This window comes from Mus pahari, chromosome 2 (genome assembly GCF_900095145.1).
Source record: "Mus pahari chromosome 2, PAHARI_EIJ_v1.1, whole genome shotgun sequence".
NCBI classification, from domain to species: Eukaryota; Metazoa; Chordata; class Mammalia; order Rodentia; family Muridae; genus Mus; species Mus pahari.
This window is the reverse complement of record NC_034591.1, coordinates 140005383-140013507: the sequence shown is the minus strand read 5'-3', so window position 1 is coordinate 140013507 and position 8125 is coordinate 140005383. Positions and strand designations below refer to the sequence as shown.

General features: G+C 48.1%; 1 protein-coding gene across 1 annotated transcript in view; it reads left to right on the top strand.

The window, feature by feature from the left end:
* Positions 1–2116: 2116 nt before the first annotated feature.
* The window catches only part of Cd4 (CD4 molecule), a 24251-nt gene continuing 18242 nt past the window's right edge, over positions 2117–8125 (top strand). Inside the window, exon 1 of the mRNA XM_021191535.2 lies at positions 2117–2233. The gene's annotated coding sequence lies outside the window, so the exon portion shown is untranslated. The remainder of the gene's footprint in view (positions 2234–8125) is intronic.

Sequence of the window (8125 nt, the reverse complement as noted above, 5' to 3'; positions counted from 1 at the left end):
AGCGAGGATTCGGCGAATGTGGGGTGACAAACAAATACGGGCACAAGGCAGTGTGGTATCTGAATGCAATTTGTCAAATCAAGCATCAGACTATTTATACGGAAGAAAATAGAGAATTTACACAAAACAGAGGAATGTGAACACAGAAGGACTGGCAGGAACCAACTGGGATAACTTTCAATGTTAACAGCTGGGATCAAAAACAGCTCCACCTAAAGTCAGCTTAAAGTCAGTAGCAGGGGGCAAGGGCCTATAGCCCACCTTCCCCCTAGGCCATTGCAATGCTTGCGTATGGGTGTAACTCAGCTACCTATGGTTCTAAGTATCTACACTGGTTCCTCTTTAGATCACAAACTTCCTTCTTCCTAGAGAATGGTAAATTCCTGAGTAGGGCAGTGACTTAGCTACCTAAACCCAGGGTCAGCTCAAGGACTGACTGCCCAGGATCTGATATGGCTATGTATTAAGGGAAAGCACATGGATCTGTTTTCCAACTAAAGCAAGGACATTGGAGCATTCGTTATACAGGATGCCACGATTCCAGGAGACTAAGTTTCCATGAACTTTTTTGCCTCGGGACAGCGCCCAGGTTTTTGGGGGCCTGTTGCGCTTGTCACGACTGGAGAGAATGTAGCACCCTATGCTGGCATATTGGTTCAGAGTGACCTAGAGAGATTGTAAAGACATTTAGAAGAATTTGTAAATAGATACATGTCAGGGATTGGGGACTGAGGCAGTAAAAGATTGCATTCAATGTGTTTGGCTTGGGTAGCTTGCCCTCACTCTGTGGAAAACTTGAGGCAAAGGCAGGCAGATGCTAAGTTAGTCCAAAACTAGTCTGAGATTTATAGAAATTGTTAAGTGAAGAGACACAGTGACCAAGGCAACTCTCATGAAAGAAACCATTTAATTGGAGACTTGCTTGCAGTTTCTGAGGGAGTCTGTTATCATCATGGTGGGAAGCATGATGCTGGACCAGTAGCTAAGAGCTACATCCTGATCTGTAAGCAGAGAGGGAGGGGGGAGAGAGAGGGAGGGGGGGGGACTGGGCCTGGCATGGACTTTTAAAACCTCAAAGCCTCCCTCCAGTGATATCCTTCCTCCAATAAGGCCACACTTCTTAGTCCTTATAATCCTTTCAAATAGAACTTCTCTCTGTTGACTTAGCATTCAAATACATGAACCTGTTAGGGCCATTCTTAGTCAAACCACCACAGTCCACAGAGCCTAGGTGAGATCTGGGCTAGAAAAGAATATGGGGAATGTTAGCAACAGTGTGTTCCACAGTCATTCCTGTTTTCTCAGATGTCGGTATTTCAGTCCAGGCCTCTCTGCCCCAGAGAGCCAGGTATAGAGCCTGCTGATCACAGACTGCACATTACACAGACGCTCTCAGGGGTGTGTAATGAGAAGCCCTCAGAGGGATCACCACAGCTGCTCTCAAATTGTCACTAAAGGAAGTGTAGCGTGTTTGCTTACCTGTCCAAAACAGTGGCCCTATTCTTCCCGTAAGAGGGGCACACTGTCTGAATGGCTTCTTTATGCCTTCCCCATAGAGGAGACACATACGATTCCCATCATGCATGTTTTTTTTTTGCACCTTGGCCGTATGCTACCCACTCAGTCTCCAGCGATGGAGTAACGGAAAGCCAAACCACTATGTCTTTAGCTGCCACGGAGCCGTGTTGACCCTTGCTGTTTCCTTCTGGGCTCTTTGTCATCTTTAAATAGCCAACTTAGTGGATTTGTTGGGCAATGTAATCTGAATTTTCCATTGATTAAATTGCTAACTTTTTTTTTTTAACGTGGCCTTACTTCATAGGCAGCCTAGTCTGGCCTTGAGCTTGTGATTCTTCTGCCTAAATCACCCAGTGCTGAGGTTACAGTTCCAAGCCCGTAAGCCTTGCGTCACGTCGGCCTAACCGGCTTTTTACTGCACCAAAAAAGAGTGACATTCCAGACTCCAGCTTGATTCTGCTCAGGCATTTTCAGTGACTTTGACAATTTTAATTTGTCAGCTTCCCCCAAAACTGGGGGTGGGAGGGAGGGACTCCTGAGGGCTGGCTTAAGTCTGCCGTGCTCACGACCGGGCTTCCTGTCTTTTCATTTGCGAACATCTGTGAAGAGATAGCAAGACTCTCTTCTTCACTAGGTTCTTGTTTGCAAAGTCTCGAGCCCTCATATCCATACACCTGTGCAAGAAGCAGTGTGAAGAAGGAAGGACTGGCCAGAGGTAAGAGGGACGTGTTCAACTTCGTTCTTTCAAGGAGCTGGAAGGGGCGGCCAGCACGCCGGAATGTTCTGGATGCAGTTCTCTGTTCTCAGTTGTGGCCTGGCATTCTCCTATATTCCTCTTAGAATGGGTCACAGTGATCTCCCACTGGAATCATGAGCTTCAAAAGGCTCAGCAGTAAGCCCTCTCATTGGGCCTGCCCTTGGCCCAAGCATAGTTTAGTGCTCAGAGCAGTAGGTGCCCCCTTGAAACACCCCAGGAAGAATGCAAAGACAGAGGGGTAGAAAAGGCAGCTGGGACATGGTGGGGTGTGGGGGCAATAGTGGGGAGCGGGAAGCTGGGGAGAGAGAAAATGCAGAAGAAGTTATGCAGAGGACTGAAAACTAGGAAGAGGAAACATTGAGAATGGAAGAGACACTAAAAAGAAAAAAAAGAAAGAAACAGAAAACAAGAAAAAGCAGAATGGACGATATGCAATTAGAAAAAAAAAAACTTCCTTAAAAATCCTCACCAAGGATCATGCAATCAAGGACACTGTAGGCCACATGGCCCATTTTGGGCTCACTCAATTTCTTTTGTGTTGCCGTGAGCTGTTAAACTCTCGTTTTCTTCTGTGAAGTTTTAGGGTTTTGGCTTGTTGTGTTTTGGTTCTGAGGTCTCACTGTGTTGTCTGGGCTGGTCTTGGTATCTTGGGCCCCGATGATACTGCTGTTTCAGCTTCCCCAGTAGCTGGGACCAAGGCACATGCCACCATGTCTGGACTGATATTTAGGGTTTTGGAAATGTTCTAAGGGAACTCTGTTTTAGTCACCCTGAGTTAGGAGATGGGGAAGGGGTTTTATTAGAAAATGTTAAAACTGGCCCCTTATCTATGAATTGCTGTAAAGGGACACTTTTTTTTTTTCCCAGTAGACATGTTGTTTGAATAATTAATTCTAAGAGAATTAGTCTTGGCTACAGACCCCAGAGGGATTGGTACAAAGCGGGCATAAATCAGAACTCTATTTCTCAAGATGGGGCGAGCTATTCAACTCTAGCCTCCCTGTCTCCACACCCTCAGACCTTTCTCCTTTCCCAGAGCCACATGGTCTTGAAGTTATGTTGTGCCCCTGAGTGTCCTTCAGCTCATAGACTTGTTCCCGGAGAGTGGTCTCCTGAGATTCATTCTGATCCTTCAAAATAGAAAGGTTCCGTTGTGATAATCCAAAAACTCTACTGAGTGGAATAGCGGGATATCCTGGTCTTGGAGGGAACTCTTTTTTGGAAGCAAGGCCGGGAGACCCCGATGAGGGAGGCCGGCGCTATTTAGTGTTCTGACCATTTCTGGTGCTAAATTAGATTCTGTAGGCTGATACAAAATGGCCGCCCGGAACCACTAATGAAAGATTCTCCGAGGAGCCAGATACCCAGAACCAGTTTTCCCTTTCAACCCGGGGCCCTCATAGAAGAGGCCTGCCTCTACGTACAGAGTCTCCCCACAGCCAACCAGTTCTAGGCAGTGGCTTGAAGTGGCCTTGGGTCTTGCTCTTGACCACAGTGGTTGGAGTTGGGTGGCCATGTCTGGCACATTTTAGACACTTAGTAAACATTTGTTGGGTTAAATACCTTGGATGGAGATGGGAAAGGGGATGACAGAGGAGAGGGTGTATGTGTGAGTATCTGTAGGATGTGACTGTTCAGTGCTGCTTACAGCATTGCTTAGACCGTTCTTTCCGAGACAAGAGAAGCAGGGGGTACAGATCCCCCACCCACTGCCACCCACCCTCTGTGTGTGGGCATCCGAGGCAAAGGAGAGGGTGGCAGAGGTTGCAGCCACTGAACCACAAGGGTCGCTTAGAGGGTCACATCTCTAGGAAGTTTGTACGAAGCTAGGCAGCAGAGGAAGGGTGTGCAGCGGGGGGCACATCCCACAACTGGGCTAGAGTGGGCTGACTGGGGGCCACGAGGAGAAGATGAAAACGCCTTCGGGACCACAGGTTGTCACTGTGGTGGGGCTGCTGTGCTGGGACTGTGCCCTCCTCTCCCATCTCTGGGGGCCCTGTGAGGGTGGCAGGAACCCCAAGTACCTTGAAAGGTGTGTGGTGTGTATTGTCACTTGATACTGTGGTCCCTCTCTTTGTTCTTTTGGTGTTGAGTTCTCTGCATGTGTCTTGCCTTCTAGAGTCTCTTCATTTCTGTGCCTCTCCTTCTGACAGGCTCTTGTCATGTGTTGATAGATCCTGTGAAGGGTGGTTGATGCTTACTGACCTTTCTTTGTCCCTTTCTCCTTCGCTCCTTGAGGCTTCTGTGGTTGGTTTGTTGTTTGTTTTGTTTTCCTAGAAAACATGTCCACTCTCCCCCGATTCTGCAGCCAATTCCTCTCACATCTACCCCTCGGGCCTAGCCTATACTCCTCAGCTTCCTGTCAGATCAAAGCTCCTGGAAGACCTGCTGGCCTGCCGGAAGCCAGGCTTACTTGTTTACAGGGTAGAAGGAACCAGAGATCTTGGTGGCATCTGAGGAGGGGAAAGGAGAGAAAGAAGAGATAGGGGGCACCCCAAGGGGAAGAGAACACTAAAGGCTGCAGCTCAGAGGAAGACATCCAAGGAGCTGAAGGCCATAGCATAAGCATGGAAAAATAGATTGAGAAATGCAGACGTGAGCAGAGGCAGGGGGAGGGGGACACTGCAGCCAGTCAGCTCTTGCATCCTTTCCCAGGGGTGATGTACACAGGATGCTGCGCTCACTCTTTATGAGGTACAGTGCCTCTGGGGAGGCTGAGGATGTGGGAATCAAAGGCCAGGTCTCTGGGGGAGCAGCGGAAACCTGAAGCACCAATGTAGGCTGTGGCTGGAAACCCACAGCCTCCTCCACTGAGCCAATTCCCAGCGTGCATTGGTGTGGGGCCAGGAGCTGGAGACTGACTCCAAGGTTGTGCGGTGAGGGAGAGAAAGTGCCTACCCTCTGGGGAAGAGCCAGGAATGCCCTTGTTCCTCCAGCATCTTTATCAGAGCTACGTGAATTTAGATCCCAAGGAGGAAGATCCCAATAGAGACTTGGTTTCTCTGTTAACTTCTACTCACCAGGGACTGACACATCTGCTCATCAACGTTCTCCATCTAGGGTAGGGACAGTAGGAAACCTTCTTGGGCCTACGCTATCCCTTCAGCTCTTATCACCCCACACCCTTCCCTTAAATGCTTTGCAGGTCTTAGCCCAAGTCAACTGTGCCAACTTGTAATCCCCTCCGTGACTGTAATGACTAGTCTCATGCCCGCCTTCCCTAGAAACCTCTCTTTTGGCCATTTCTCTTCCTAGTTCTCTGTTTTAAATAAAATTTTATTCTATCTATCTATCTATCTATCTATCTATCTATCATCTGTCCAGCCATTCAAAGCATCTTTGTGTTTTAGGTTCTGTTAGATTCCCCTTTCAGCCAGTGGAGGAACTGGACGGAGCTATTTCTTTTTTTTTTTTGGNTTTTTTTTGAGACAGGGTTTCTCTGTATAGCTCTGGCTGTCCTGGAACTCACTTTGTAGACCAGGCTGGCCTCGAACTCAGAAATCCGCCTGCCTCTGCCTCCCAAGTGCTGGGATTAAAGGCGTGTGCTACCACGCCTGGCTGACGGAGCTATTTCTTAGCTTTCCCGAAGCCATGTTGTTAGAACGAATCCCCCACACACCTCCTCTGGATGGCCCAGTGGATAAAACTGCAAGTGTCATGACCATGACCTGACTTCAAGGGATTGTGTAGAAAGGGAGTTATTACAGTGTGAGGGGCAGGGCTAAGGAGACTAACCCGTATGTTGAAGGGCACAGACGCTAGCAACAACAGTGACGTGTTTAAAAAGGCAAAAATTATGTTTCTAGATGCCAGGAAGAGCCTAACTTGTGGACAAGGACCGACAGGCAGCAGCTGTAATGGGGCAGGGCAGGGGGAGGGTAGACACGCAGCTTTTGGCATCAAACACACCCAGAGCGTGGATGGAGAGTAGGGAAGCACTCTAGTTTCTGGCTAGGACACACCCCTTTCTTTTCGATATTTCTCAGTGGCAGCCCCAAGTGGTCGCTGGAGAGCCAGGAAGGCTAAAGGACATACAGTCAGTAGCAGCCAGCTCCTGTGGTGGAATTTTGGGTGTATGGTGGGGTGACTTGGCTCCATCCAGGCCAGGGCTGGGTGTGGGTATACACTTAGTGACTGGCCTTCCTTCTCAGGTCCCCTCTCTCCTCTTCTCCCTTCTTTCCTTGAAGCTGCGTTTTTGTAGTACTGAGGATAGAGCCCAGGGCATGCAAAGTAGACCCTGTACTCCTGAGCTACGTCCTCGGCCTTCAGTGACCCACTTAAGGAACAGAATTCATGTACTGCATATAGGAAGACGCACCAATGAGGTACTTGCCTCTGTTCATCCTATTTGGCTTAAGTGAAACAGGGACATTATCCACTTCCACTGATGCCAGCCTCGTGGCGGCTTAAGGCAGCTTGAGACTGTCATCTCTGTCCTTGCAGAGTTCAGGCTAGCAGGGGGAAAGGGATTATGTGAATCACTCTCTGTTAAGGTGGCAGAAGGGACATGGCCAAGAGAGCATCAACAGAGAACTGATTGAGTTCAGAAAGGGCAGATTGCTACAGAGCAACACAGCAAGGGTTAGTCAAGGGGACAGAAAAATCAGGCTTGCGCGAAAGAATAATAAATAACTCTTCATGAATATCTTGCCTCACCAGCTCTGGACCAGATTCCCTGTTGAGACTCACCCTTAACAGTCACTTCCTTGAACCCCACTTAGAGCCTGGGCCACTGGGTTGCACTGCTTGCATGCGTGTGCCCGTGCGTGTGCCCGTGCGTGTGCCCGTGTGTGTGTGTGTGTGTGTGTGTGTGTGTGTGGTGTGCCCATGTGTGTGTGTGCCCATGTGTGTGTGCCCGTGTGTGTGTGTGCCTGTGTGTGTGTGTCTGTGTGTGTGTATGTGTATGCATGTGTAAATAACAGTGATTCCACTCATCACCAGAACCAGTCTCAACTCTCCTAGCTTGCCTGTTATTGCCAGCCCCCAAATACCTTCCTATATCAGCTCCCTGTGCTGTGTTAGTTCTTAGCACTTCTAGCACACTCCCGAGGGACTGAGGAGGGTCCTTGTCCTTCTCCTGTCTGCCTGCTGAGGATGGCCTTGAACTCCTGATTTCCTTCCTCTTTCTACCTCCTGTGCAGGGATTATCAGTATACACCACCACAGCTCAAACCGCTACATGTCCAGTGCTGTTGAACCCACGGTCTCACACACACTAGGCAGGTACTTACCAACTGAGCCACAGTCTCAAACGCTGCTTTTAATTTTTTTGGGAAAATTTATATTAAAGCACTGCCACTGTCGCCGCAGAGCATTTGTCTAGTGTGTGTGGCCCCAAGTTCCATCTCAACAGAAAATTTTATCAAAAATGAATATACCCAGCTGGTGAGGTGGCTTATCTACCATCCCACTAGATCCCTAAGCCCCAAAATGGTGGGAGGAGAGAACTGACTCCCACAGGTTGTCTTCTGACCTCCACACAAGTGTAACACTTGATAAACAAATAGACAAATAATTAGATTTATAGATAAGTAAATGAATAAGTAAATAAGGTGAAAATATTAATGAATAACAAGTTCTGCTCCCCCCACTTCAGTAAGAGACAAGTTTTGCTTTCAGTTTGATGCTTTTCTTCCTTCCTTCCTTCCTTTCTTTCTTTCTTTCTTTCTTTCTTTCTTTTTTAAGACTTATTTATTATTGTATGTAAGTATACTGTAGCTGTCTTCAGACACCAGAAGAGGGTGATAGATCTTATTACAGATGGTTGTGAGCCACCATGTGGTTGCTGGGATTTGAACTCAGGACCTTCAGAAGAGCAGTTAGTGTTTCTTTTTCTTTCTTTCTTTCTTT